The 12,883-nt window shown below is 40.7% G+C and overlaps 1 protein-coding gene across 5 annotated transcripts in view; it reads left to right on the top strand.

Moving 5' to 3' along the window:
- TANC1 (tetratricopeptide repeat, ankyrin repeat and coiled-coil containing 1) overlaps positions 1–12,883 on the top strand; it is a 236,341-nt gene that overhangs the window by 106,534 nt on the left and 116,924 nt on the right. The window lies entirely within an intron of this gene.

Raw genomic sequence — 12,883 nt, forward strand, 5'->3', positions numbered from 1 at the left:
GAAGAAGAGAATCTTTAAAAAAAAAAAAAAAAAAAAAAAAAGATGATTTGAATAGATTGATTTCTTTAGTTCAACCTATATATAAACTATTTTGATTGCCCAGGCTGTACTTTTACAAAGATTCATGTTATCAATATTAACCATCAGTTTTGTTTTCTTGTTCACAAATTAGGGAAACGCTATAATCTAAATTCATCGTGGTATGTTTAAAGGTTATGGATTTTGGCAAGTGTAATCTGACCACAGTCTGTTTATTGCCACCCAGCGCTATATACTGATGAGTTTCCTTGATTACATCATCCAGCATTTGAACAGCTATAAAATTTAATTGTTGGTGAAAATTCAGACTTGTAAAGGGGTGGAACAAGGGATTTATGGATTACTTGTACGAAGTATTTTGGCTTCCCTTATTATCACCAACTTTCTGCACTTAACTTTACCAATAAAAACCCAAACATTATTTAACTTTAATCAGACGTGAGGAAGGCCTTTCCAGAATAATGATACCTGGAATCATAAAAGTTCTTTGATCTTCTTTTAGGTTTTCTGAGTATTTGTTTACTGAGGGCAAGATAAATTGGGGCCTTATTGATCATATGCCACTGTAAGAATTGTTCACATTTACACATAAACATGTTTGGAATTGATCTAAGATATGCTCTGGGACTGTGAAATTGGCATCTGTTTTTTCTAATCTTCTGAATGAGTGTATTACTTGAGATGTTATATGCATTATTTCTGAATCATTTAGTGGATATTTGCAGTTTATGTGGGGTAAAATTAAGAGCGCAGACCTTAAGCTCTGAATGTTAGAAATGGTGCTGTGAATTGGTGAGTGTCCGAAATCTTTTACTGTTCTAGAACTTTCTTACTTTGGACAACATTGTTTACAATCCAGTCATTAGCTGGAACTTGGAAACCTCTTTGGTATGAAGTGACTTCCTGTGCCAAGGAATCTGACCTGTTTATCAGTATTTGGGGAAATTCCTGGAATGTCCTTTCTTCCTTCTCTTTGCCCTCCCCCTACTGCTATATCTCTTTGTCAGATTTCTTCTCTTCTTTCAAATTCCAGTTCCCACACTGCCTCTTTTGCCGGTTACCCCACTGGAATTACTCCTTTTTACAAATTGTGCACAGCATTTTACTTTTATTAGCTTCATCATTTGTCCTTTTTTCTTGAATTAGTGTGTATGTGCTTCCTATGTCTGATGGTTGAGGACGGGCATGATGTCTTCTCCAGGTATACCTCATCTATATAAAACAGATAATAGAAGTTTCCCTCCTATAGTCTGTGCTACTGCAGATGAATTGATGCTGCTTGGGCCCTAGGATTGGGGAACACCTGAGAGACTGGGGAATACTGCATTTCAGATATAGTTTTATTAATTAAAAAATCAGTGTTAGTTTTAGTGGGACTTCAATCTTTAAAAAATTTTTTTTCAGCTTTGTTGACGTATAATCGACCCATGACATTGTAAGTTTAAGGTATATAACGTAGTTATTTTACATATATATATTACAGACTGATTACCACAATAAGGTTAGCTAACATATTCATCACTTCACAGTTACTACTTACTTATTTATTTTGTGGCATTTTAGGGGGACATCAGGTAGCAATGAATGGCATGGCAAGCTTGGGCAGAGTGGCAAGCCAGAAGGGTCTCATTTAGGCTGCAGGCACACCTGCAGAGAAATCCCTGACAAGGCCTCGTCTCCTTTGTCCTGACCAAATTAGATATCTTTGGTTTTTGAGAAAATATCCCAAAGTTTGTTTTTCTCCATAGGAATAAATTTATTTCTACTAAGGTCTTTGCAAGGCCTTATGAATAGAAGGGAGTAGTTAGCTCTGCAACATTCAACGTTTTAATGGGTTGACGGAAATATTCTCCATATTAGATGCTTTTGGTCCAAATGATAATTAAATACACTAAGCAGATTCCTCTTTGGTGGGGCAGTGTTTGTGGATTGCCCAAATTTGTACATCAAATTAGTGTCTCACAGTGTTAATTTGGTTTCATAATCTTGGTAATTTTAATTCGAAAAGGAAAGTTAAAGGCGGAGATGCTTGCTTAAAAATGGCAGTGACTCAGGATGCATCAGACAGTAAACAATGTTTTTTCCAGTGTCGAACACACACAGATTTCTGTTTAAACCATATTGTTGGAAAAGTATCTAGAGTCCTAATGTTCTACCTGCCTATAAAAATAGTTGACATACGGTTGTGAACATGCGCTGGATTTTAAAATAGCCATCTATTTAAAAAGCTAGCACTGTTGTTGCGAGACCCGCCCCTGCCTACCCCACCCCCTCGGTTTTCCCTCCCCATCTGGCTTTGCTTCAGGAGCACATCATCTTTCAGCCCCAGCTCTGAAAGATGCTGACTTCTGTTCTCATTTGTAAGATTAGACGCCTTTTTCTTTTGTTTAAGGCAAAAACAAAATGAAAAAACTGCACCAAGAACCAAACCTGTTTTACTTGTTTGGATAGACCGTCTTCACTAATTGATGCTAATCAAGAAATTGTTGGCCCGAAACTATTATTCTAGCAAAGGTCAAATACTATAAACTCCTGTCACAGGCACTCTGCACAGCCTGCATTAATAATGAAAGTTTGTATACTAGTATACTTGGTGATTAGCTTCTGGGCCATGGGAGCTCAGGAACAGAGAAAATGTCATTAATGTCGCAGTAATGTGACCCCGCATTTCACATGATTGAGTTTCTTACGTTCCACTTACATTGCTAGTTATTATTTTTATTTACTCTCCTTCCACCTTGCTCCACCTTATTTATATGTTTTTCACTGCTACTCGGAAGATTCAGTTTCCTGAGTACTGTTTCACATTTTTTTTTTCTAAATGAAACATAAATTTTCTGATAATGAAAACAAGGATCAGTATCCATTAAGTAGTTCTGTGGCTGGTGCAAGCCTTTTTGGATTAAGAATTCATTAATATTTGTAATGCATTCTTTCCTCTCCCAGAGAAGAGCAGGCCCATTTCCTGTGGATTGTTTATTAGTAATATAATTTGTTACTTTATATTTGGATTACATTTCCCAGATCACTTTGAGCCCATTATGAAACAATCAAAAGGAGGCACAGAGCAACCATTTAAAACACTGTGAATGGGGTGAAACAGCAGATGGTAAAAAGTGGGTGATACTGCTTTTCTCATCCTCGCTTATATGGGGAGACTGGGTAGTGCTGGTTAGTCATCCCCCCTTATTCGTGGTTTCTCTTTCTGTGGTTTCAGTTACTCGTGGTCATCAGTGTCCAGAAATATTACATGGAAAATTCCAGAAGTAAACAATTCATAAGTGTTTTTTTTTTTTTTTTTTGGCTGCGTCGGGTCTTAGTTGGGGCATGTGGGATCTTCGCTGAGGCACGTGGGATCTTTCGTTGCGGCGCGCGGGCTCTTCATTGTGGTGCGCGGGCTTGTCTCTAGTTGTGGCCTACCTAGCCTGGCAGGCTCCAGGGCGCGTGGGCTCTGTAGTTGGCGGCACGCGGGCTCTCTAGTTGAGGTGCATGAGCTCAGTAGTTGTGGCGCGCAGGCTTAGTTCCCCCGTGGCATGTGGTATCTTAGTTCCCCGACCAGGGATCAAACCTGCATCCCCTGCGTTTGAAGACGGATTCTTTACCACTGGACCACCAGGGAAGTCCCAACAATTCATAAGTTTTAAATTGTGTGCCGTTCTGAGTAACTCACGTGATGAAGTCTCACTCTGTCCTGCCCAGAATGTGAATCGTCCCTCTGTCCAGTGTGCCCTGCCCATTAGTCTCTGCATAGCCCCCTCAGTCATCAGATCCACTGTCGTGATATCGAGGTGCTTGGGTTCAAGTAACCCTTATTTTACTTAATAAAGGACCTGAAGTGCATGAGTAGTGATGCTGGCAGTTCAGATATGCAAGGAGAAACTGTAAAGTGCTTCCTTTAAGTGAAAAGATTCTTGGCTTAATAAGGAAAAAAAAAAATCATATGCTGAGGTAGCTAAGATCTATGGTAAGAACGAATTTTCTATTCATTAAATTGTGAAGAAGGAAAAAAACGTGTGCTAGTTTTGCTCTCGCACCTCAGACTGTGAAAGTTATGGCCACGGTATGTGATAAGTGCTTTAGTTAAGATAGAAAATGTGTTAAATTTGTACAGTAAGGTACTTTGAGAGAGAGACCCCATTCTATTTTATTGTTAGTCACTGTCTCTAATCTCTTACTTTGCCTAACTTATAAATTAAACTTTATCATAGGTATGTATGCATAGCAAAAAATCCTATAGTATATATGGGGTTCAGTACTATCAGCAGTTTCAGGCATCCACTGGGGGTCTTGGAACGTATGAGGGGAGCTGCTGTATTTGTATCTCTGCCATCTCCAGTCCCAGTTCTGTCTCAGTTGACAGAGCTGATGCAGCAGTTTTGAAAACCCCTCTGGCTGTCTGTTTCTTTAAGGAAAAAACCTCAAAGCTGACAGGCTGTAAAGTGGAAATCATTCTGCCCTTTGATTCTTGGACCATGAATTAATGTCCACCAAGGCCCTCCTTCCCTCACCTCGCTGGAGTGTTTCTTGTAGAAAATTTGGAAATCCCAGTGTAGAGACAGAACTATGCTTAGTGTTTTGATTTTCTAGTTTTTTTTTTTTTAATTGATTCTTCCTAAACCCAGGACTACACGTGCTTTGCCATTTTTCACTGAATATTATATCATGAGCACGTTCCAGTTTGCCTGAAGAACTTGACATTCGATGTCCATTGTTTCAATATTCCATAATTGATTTTCAACTAATTTCTGACTGTTAGATATTTATATTATTTTTCAGTTTAAAAAAATTGTAGCATGAGCCAAGATATTTTGTTTTTGCTATTAAATGCCTATAAATTTTAAATTTTATAAATGTATTTTATTTTTGGCTGTGTTGGGTCTTCATTGCTGCGCGCGGGCTTTTCTCTGGTTGTGGTGAGTGGGGTCTACTCTTCATTGCGGTGCACGGGCTTCTCATTGCGGTGGCTTCTCTTTTTGCGTAGCATGGGCTCTAGGCGCGCAGGCTTCAGTAGTTGTGGCACGTGGGCTCAGTAGTTGTGGCGCACGGGCTTAGTTGCTCCACGACATGTGGGATCTTCCCGGACCAGGGCTCGAACCCGTGTCCCTTGCACTGGCAGGTGGATTCTTAACCACTGCACCACCAGGGAAGCCTGAATTTTTAATTTTAGATGTGATAAAATACACATAATAAAATTTCCCATCTTAACCATTTTTAAATGTACAGTTTAGTCATGTTACATACACTTACATTGTTGTGCACCCAGTCTCCGGAACTCCCGATGTGAATATTTTTGTTCAGTAACTTTTACATACATCTGATTTCTCGAGAGTGGCAGGTTCCCGGAAGTGGAAGTATTGCACTAAATGGACTGCATTTTGAAAGATTTAAAGATTCTTAGTACATACTGCCCAGTCAGTTTACAAAAAGCTGCATTGATTTCACATTCCCTCCAGCGTTCTTTGAGTGACCTCCTTTTTTTTTTTTTGCGGTACGAGGGCCTGTCACTGTTGTGGCCTCTCCCGTTGCGGAGCACAGGCTCCGGACGCGCAGGCCCAGCGGCCATGGCTCACGGGCCCAGCCGCTCCGCGGCACGTGGGATCCTCCCAGACCGGAGCGCGAACCCGGTTCCCCTGCATCGGCAGGCGGACGCGCAACCACTGCGCCACCAGGGAAGCCCTGAAATGTCTTGGCTCACGGGCCCAGCCGCTCCGCGGCACGTGGGATCCTCCCAGACCGGAGCGCGAAGCAGGTTCCCCTGCATCAGCAGGCGGACGCGCAACCACTGTGCCACCAGGGAAGCCCCGAGTGACCTCCTTTTGAAGTCAACATCTTCGGGGGACAGTCTTGAGTGGATGGTGCTAGTAGGTGCTTTGTCAGGCCTCGTTGTGGACCACTGAGAATTAGCAAGAGGAGGCTGAGAGTAGTCATTCTGTAACCCTCCTCTTTTGAACTTCCCTTCTGTCTGTGCTTCTCAATTTCCATTTTTTCTTTCTTTCCACGGTACTATGGCAGGGGAATTATCACAGCTGAGTCAGATCAAGTTCATGGTCAGAATCAAACTCAGCTGGCTTCCAGTTTTAGCTACTGCCGCAGTCTCTGTTCTGTGTGCGGACCTTGGAGGATCACAGACAGGTTGGGGTTCGCAAGGCCTCTAGATCACAACCAGTCAGGACTCTTTGCAGATACGGAAGCATCATTACGGAACTTGCCCCAGTTTACAAGTTAAGGTAGAGGCTGCCCTAAGTCCAGCCCCCTGCCCCGCCCTAGCACGTTCTCCTATGCCAGTGCTAGTCTGCATTGTTGTGTTTGCACATTGCTGACACATGAGCTGTAGGTGACATGGCACTGTGTTCTGGTTGCATGCCCGCGGGGAGGCTATAGGCTGGAGGTTACACACACAAGCATCTGTGAGTCTTCTTCCTAGGGAGGTGGAGGATAGCACAGGGAGCACACAGTCTCAGCACAGGTCTGCTGGAAGAACCAGCTAGTTCTCAGTCCTGCTGTCACCTCTGAGTGGTCAGGTCACAATCAGGGCTCTGACCTTCAGCAAGGACGGTTCCTCCTGCTCTGGTGAACTGGACAACTCTCTTTGTTTCCTCCTGCAAACTTGTTATATGACCGCCTACTCCAAGGAGCCGGGCGGCCCTGCCTGTACCTTACTGCTCCATGCAGCCATGACCAGGACACACATACTTTGTTGTTCTGTGCTCACACACAGACCTGTGTGCATTCGGTTTGCTCCACTGTGAACTTAAGGACCTTTGAGTGCCGTTAATTCTACTGCCTGTGAGTCCTGGTTCACCCATACACAATTGGGCTGTACCATCCGATCATGCCCAGGAATTTTAAAGAAGACTGCTGCCTGGGTCCTACCTTCAGAGATTCTGATCTAGTGCATGTGAGGTATGGCCTGGGTATTGGGATTTAAAAAAAATCTTCCCAGGTGATTCTAATATGTAGCAAAGTTTGAGAACTTTGGTAAGGAATATGTGATTATATGATAAAATTCCTTTTCAATGAAGGTAGATGTAGATATTTGTTATCTTTATTTTTTAAATTTTAGAATATTTGTGGAGGAAAATTCATTACAAAAATGTACAAAACAAGGTACAGTAAATCTTGGTCCCTTCCACCCCCTGTGCCCCTAAAAAGACAACCATTTCTGACAATTGGTTGAATTTCTTTTGTTTTTTCTTTATTTTATTTATTAGCTGCGTTGGGTCTTTGTTGCTGTGCATGGGCTTTCTCTAGTTGCAGTGCGCGAGGGCTGCTCTTTGTTGCGGTGTGTGGGCTTCTCATTGCGGTGGTTTCTCTTTGTTGCAGAGCACAGGCTCTAGGCATGCGGGCTGCAGTAGTTGTGGCACGTGGGCTCAGTAGTTGTGCCTCATGGGCTCTAGAGTGCAGGCTCAGCAGTTGTGGCACACGGGCCTAGCTGCTCCGCGGCATGTGGGATCCTCCCAGACCAGGGCTTGAACCCTCGTCCCCTGCACTGGCAGGTGGACTCTTAACCACTGCGCCACCAGGGAAGTCTGGTTGAATTTCTTTCCTGCCTCATTTCTGTAGTGAATAAACGATAGTATTTGCCCACTCCCCCTAGCATTGTACATATAAGACGATCCCAGTTTCCCACTAAATAAAGAACATTCTTATATATTAATATTTAAAAGCCTCTTTATATTTTCATTGGATAGGCTTTAACTCTAGGATTACTAGTTGAAAAGTTTTTTGATTAATGTTGTGAATGGATTATTATATACTTATTGGTCATTTGTACTTTTTTCTTTGGGGAATTCTTGTGGTATTTGTCTTCTGTTCCACTGGGGCAATATAGAGTTCTTACTGAATTACCACAGCTTTCTTGTTGTTTGTTTTAAGGCCATCAGTCATGTATGTTATTCAAAAATTTTCCCAGTTCATGATTTTCCATTAGGTTTATAGTGTTTTATGACTCACAAAAGTTTTTTGTTCTTTCAATTCAAATTTACATATTTTTCCATTATCATTTATCCCTTTGCATTTTTTAAAAAACAGCTTTATTGGGATATTTTGCATATCATATAATTCATCCATTTAAAGTTTACAGTTCAGTGTTTTTAGCATTTTCACAGGGTTGTGCATCCATTGCCACAATCTAATTTTAGAACATTTTTATGTCCCTTTAAAAAAAAATCCTTTTGCATTAGCAGTTACTCCACATTCCTCCAGCCGCCCACCCCACAGCCCTAAGCAAACACTAATCTATTTTTTTTTCCTTTATGAATTTGCCTGTTTGGGGTATTTTGTATAAATAGAATCATATGATATGTGGTCTTTTGTGACTGGCTTCTTTCATGTATGTATTATATATGCCACGTTTTTTAATCCATTCTTCAGTTTATGGACGTTTGAGTTTCCACTTTTTGGCTATTATGAATAATGCTGCTATCAACATTTGTGTATGCATTTTTGTGTGATTGTAGCTTTTCATTTTTTTCTGGGGTACATACCAAGGAGTGGAATTGCTGGATTAATATGATAACTCTATGTTTAACCTTTTGAAGTACTGCCAAATTATTTTCCAACATGACTGCACTATTTTGGATTCCCAGCTGTGGAGTATGAGGTTTCCAGTTTCTCCACATCCTTGCCAACTCTTGTTATTATCAGTCTTTTTGATTATAGCCATTGTAGTACATGTGAACTGGTATCTCATTGTAATTGTAAGAATTCTTTGTATGTTCTAGATACAAGTTATGCAATATGCAAATATTTTCTTCATTCTGTGCTCTTGATACTATTGTCGTAAATGCAAAAGTTTCAAATTTTGATGTCCAGTTTATTAATATTTTGCCACTGTCTTTTTGATGTCGTATCCAAGAAACTATTGCCTAGTCCAAGGTCACAAAGATTTATGCCTATGTGTCCTCCTAAGAGTTTTATAGTTTTAACTCTTACATTTAGGTCTGGATCCTTTTTAACTCCTTTTTTTGTGAATGGTGTGTGGTAGGGGTCATCTTCATTCTTTCACATGAGGAAGGATATCCAGTTGTCCCAGCACCATTTATTGACAAATCGATTCTTTTCCTGCTGAATGGACTTTGAGTGATCAAGTCACTGTTGTGCCCAGACCAGCCCTCCTGTTCTACTTCCCCTTTGCTTATTCTCCTCCTTCTGTTTTAGGTCAAAACTTTCTCTTTCAGAGTTGACCTCAGGTGTGGCTTGCATCTGTTGCTTCATCCAGCCTTCCTTTATGTCTCTCCTTTTCCCTATATGAGAAAAAACTTGTTCCAAACACCTGTAGCACTGTGCTGCCTCCTCCGTCTGCATTGCCTTTCATGGCGTTTCTCTGCCTTGACATTCCATGAGCTCCTTGTCTTTGGATCTTGCCTTTGTGTTTCCCCTTGGATACTTGGAAACAGGATCTAATCACTTCCTTCAGACAGTTACCTTGGTGATGAGGCACTGGTATGCACCTATTAAAATGAGTAGGATTTTAGTAGTCCACCTTCACCAGTTCCATGTGATTGGTTGAAAATCAGGAAAGCAATTTAAATTGCAGTACCTTGCATTTGTAAAGCTGGTAACATACCTTTCCCCATATCTAAAGAGAACTGATGCTTAATTAAGGTCCTTCCTCTCTCAGGACTTTGCTATGATCAGGGATGGGCAAAGAGGGAGTATGTTTGAAACTGGGTCAGCAGCCTTCTCATGCCTCCTTTTCTATGTTCCTGTCACTCTTCTACTTTCTCGGGCTTCTGGCATTTTTTTGCTGCATGTTTCCCGCCACCTGCAGTTAACGATGACTGGAGGTTTTACCCAGTCATTCTTTACAGCAGTGTCAGATGCACCCTTTGGTGGTGTCAGATGGCGGCTAGAACAAACCAAGTGCCGTGCTCAGAAATGAGGGTTTTTACCTTAAGAAAATAGATGGGAGAAGAGGCAGTGGCCGTGGGAACCTCTTCTTTTTGATCATTTCTGATTCACAGAGAAACACAGAAGTCACAGAAGCCCATGGAAGCTATCGCACCCGTATCTAACATTAATGAAAGTTAGTGAGAGGTCAAAACCGACAGGAAGGAAGGATTGATGTTCCAGCCTGAATCCTCAAATTTGTAGTGAAGCAAGTCTGTGGGTGGGTCAGCAGGAACAGCTGGCTTTGTTCCAGGCAGAGTGGCAAAGGTGTGCAAAGCTGGGAGTTGGGAAGTGAAAGTGGACATAGAATGGTGGTCTCTAGAAGAGAGATCAGTAAGAGCTGGAGTGTCCTGCAAAAGGAAAACTGGGACCATCAAGAAAGTCTTCATTATTCAGGCCTGGAGTGTTGAAACCAGTAAGCTTTGCCTCTGGGGGTTTATTGAGAGTTACCAGCTAACAGTTACAGATGGAACCCCTTTTCTGTTCAAGGGTTCTGAGAAATAAAATTTAGGAAACTCTTCCAAGGAGATGTGACTTTGTTTTTGCTTCTCTCACCAACAAAATGCTCCTTTATTGGCCAAAGGTCCTAAGTGGCAGTTAATGAGCTCACCTTTTTTAAAAAATAGAATTTATTTAAGAACAGTTGGAATGGAAGGTACAGAGATTTCCTGTTGCCTCCTGTCCCCACACATGCATGGCCTCCCTCATTGTCAATATCCCCACCAGAGGGTACATTTGTTACAGCTAATTAATCTGTATTGACACATCTTTATCACCCAAAGTCCAAAGTTTACATTATGGTGTTAGACATTCTCTGAGTTTGGACAAATGTATAATGACATGTATCCATCATTGTGGTATTATACAGAATTTTTACTGCCCCCCAAATCCTCTGTGCTTCACCTAATAGTCTCTCTCTCCCTACCCCAACTCAAACCCCTGGCAACTACTGATCTTTTTACTGTCTCCATGGTTTTGCCTTTTCCAGAATGTCATATAGTTGAAATTATACAGTATGTAGCCTTTTCAGATTGGTTTTTTCATTTAGTAATAGGCCTTTAAGATTTCTCCATGTCTTTTCATGGCTGGAGAGCTCATCTTTTTTTTTAGTGCTGAATAATGTTCCATTGTCTGGATGTACCACGGTTACTTATCCATTCATCTACTAAAGGACGTCTTGGTTGCTTTGAGGTTTTGGCAGTTATGAATAAAACTGCTGCAGACATCTGTGTGCGGGTTTTTGTGTGGACGTAAGTTTTCAACTCGTTTAGGTAAATAAATACCAAGGAATGTGATTGCTGGATCATATGGTAAGAGTGCTTAGTTTCATAAGGAACCAACAAACTGTCTTCTGAAGTTGCTGTACCCATTTTGCATGCTCACAAGCAATGAATGAGAGTTGCTGTGGCTCTGCATCCTCGCTAGCATTTGGTGGTGTTAGTGTTTTGGATTTTGGCCCTTCTAATAGGTGTATGGTGGTGTCTTGTTGTTTTAATTGGCATTTCCCTGATGACACATGTTGTGGTGCATCTTTTTGTGTTCTTATTTGCCATCTGTATATCTTCTCTGGTGAGGTGTCTGCTAAGATTTGGTCCTTTTTAAAAATCAGGTTGTTTTCTTATTGTTGAGTTTTAAGAGTTCTTTGTATATTTTGGATAACAGTCCTTTATCAGATATATCTTTTACAAATATTTTCTCCTTGTCTGTGGCTCATCTTCTTAGTCTGTTGACATTGTCTTTCTCAGAGCAGAAGCTTTTAGTTTTAATGAAGTCCAGCTTATCAGTGATTTCTCCCATGAATCATACCTTTGGCATTATATCTAAAAAGCCCTTGCCATACCCAAGGTCATATAGCTTTTCTCCTATTTTACCTTCTAGAAGTTTTATAGTTTTGTTTTAAGTCTGTGAGACATTTTGAGTTAAATTTTGTGAAGGGTGTGGAGCTTGTGTCCAGATTCATTTTTTTGTATGTGGATGTCCAGTTATTCCAGCACCATTTGTTGAAAAGACTTTGCTCCATTGTATTGCCTTAGCTCCTTTGTGAAAGATCAGTTGACTGTATTTATATGGGTCTATTTTTGGGCTTTCTGTTATGTTCCATTGATCTGTTTGTCTGTTCTGTGCCAATACCACACTGTCTTGATTACTTTAGCTTTATAGTAAATCTTGAAGTCTAGTAGAAGAACTGTGTTCTTCTTCTTCTTCAGTGTTATGTTGGCTATTCTGGGTCTTTTGCCTCTCCATATAAACTTCAGAATCAGTTTGTCAGTATCCACAAAATAACTTGTTGGGGCTTTGATTGAGATTATATTGAATCTGTTGATCAATTTGGGAAGAACTGACATCTTGACAGTATTGAGTCTTCCCATCCTTGAATGTGGACCATCTCTCATTTTGTTAGTTCTTTGATTTCTTTCTTCTGCATTTTGTAGCTTTCCTCACATAGATCTTGTATCTGTTTTGCTTTTTATCCTTAAGTATTTCATTTTGAGGGATGCTAATGCAAATGGTATCCTATTTTTAATTTCATATTCCACTTGTTCATTGCTGGCATATAGAAAATTGATTGACTTTTGTATATTAACCTTGTATCTTAGAATCTTGCTGTAATCCCTTGTTACAGGAGCTTTTGGTCAGTTTTTTCAGATTTTCTACATTGACTGTCATGTCATCTGTGAATAAAGACAGTTTTATTTCTTCCTTCCCAAGCTGTATACCTTTTATTTCCTTTTCTTGCCTTGTTGCATTAGCTAGGACTTCTAGTACAATGTTGAAAAGGAGTGGAGAGAGGGGATATGATATCCTTGCCTTGTTCCTGATCTCAGTGAGAAAGCTTTTTGTTTCCACCAATAAGTATATTAGCTGTAGAGTTTTTTTTTTTTTTTTTTTTTTTTTTTTTTTTGGTGGTACGTGGGCCTCTCACTGTTGTGGCCTCTCCCATCGCAGAGCACAG

Source organism: Physeter macrocephalus, chromosome 2, assembly GCF_002837175.3.
Source record: "Physeter macrocephalus isolate SW-GA chromosome 2, ASM283717v5, whole genome shotgun sequence".
NCBI classification, from domain to species: Eukaryota; Metazoa; Chordata; class Mammalia; order Artiodactyla; family Physeteridae; genus Physeter; species Physeter macrocephalus.